Source organism: Chrysochloris asiatica, unplaced genomic scaffold (genome assembly GCF_000296735.1).
Source record: "Chrysochloris asiatica unplaced genomic scaffold, ChrAsi1.0 scaffold00003, whole genome shotgun sequence".
NCBI classification, from domain to species: domain Eukaryota; kingdom Metazoa; phylum Chordata; class Mammalia; order Afrosoricida; family Chrysochloridae; genus Chrysochloris; species Chrysochloris asiatica.
The window spans coordinates 13,094,318-13,095,085 of record NW_006408521.1 but is presented as its reverse complement, the minus strand read 5'-3'; the positions used below and the strand labels follow the sequence as shown (position 1 = coordinate 13,095,085).

Below are 768 nucleotides of genomic sequence, written 5' to 3'. Positions count from 1 at the left end.
AGCATTCAGTGAAAATCCTTGATCAAAAGATATTGAGAGGAGGTTCCAGTTTCAGCAGCAGCAGAGACAGCTAGGTAGGAAATGCTCCATGGGGGAGGGATTGAAAAACCAGAAAATCTGCACTCACGGAACTACATTACAGCTCTGGATCCACCATAAGGTCCATGACATCAGTTTTCCACACTTACAAGTACAAAAAATCGTAATATAAAGGAAAATACTGCGAGTGAGAAATTGCTGGAAATGGGACTCCTTCTTCAGTCACCTGCCCAGGCGGAGTTTGACGGGGGAGAGGGGGGGTCAGGTATGGTGGTGTCGGGAAATACAGCCATACCAGCACAGGGAACCAGTAGTGCAGTGGCATTTGCAAAAGAAGGTGCAAGGATGCTACACATTTTTCACTTCTATTCCCAGACACCTTCAGGCAGGTGGGTGCACCTGCCAAAAGAAAGTCTAGCACTGACCCCACAGTTTTCCTGCAGTACAGAGAGAAAGAGCTTGGTAGCTACTTATGATGTCAGCCTCAGGGTTGCAGCCCCAAAATTAGCTTGTGCAGGACCCTGAAAAAGACATTAGGAAAGAAATACCATTTACAGTAGCCTCCCCAAATCAAAGATAAGGACAGAATCTTGAAAGCAGCTAGGGAAAAGAGAAATATAACATACAAAGGCAAGCAAATCAGCTTAAGCTTGGATTTCTCAACAGAAACCATGCAGGCAAGAAGGCAATGGGGAGACATATATAAAACCCTGAAAGAAAAAAACTGCC

The 768-nt window shown here is 45.1% G+C and overlaps 1 protein-coding gene across 1 annotated transcript in view; it reads right to left on the bottom strand.

Annotated features, from left to right (window-relative positions):
* LIPK (lipase, family member K) overlaps positions 1–768 on the bottom strand; it is a 59,228-nt gene that overhangs the window by 7,898 nt on the left and 50,562 nt on the right. The window lies entirely within an intron of this gene.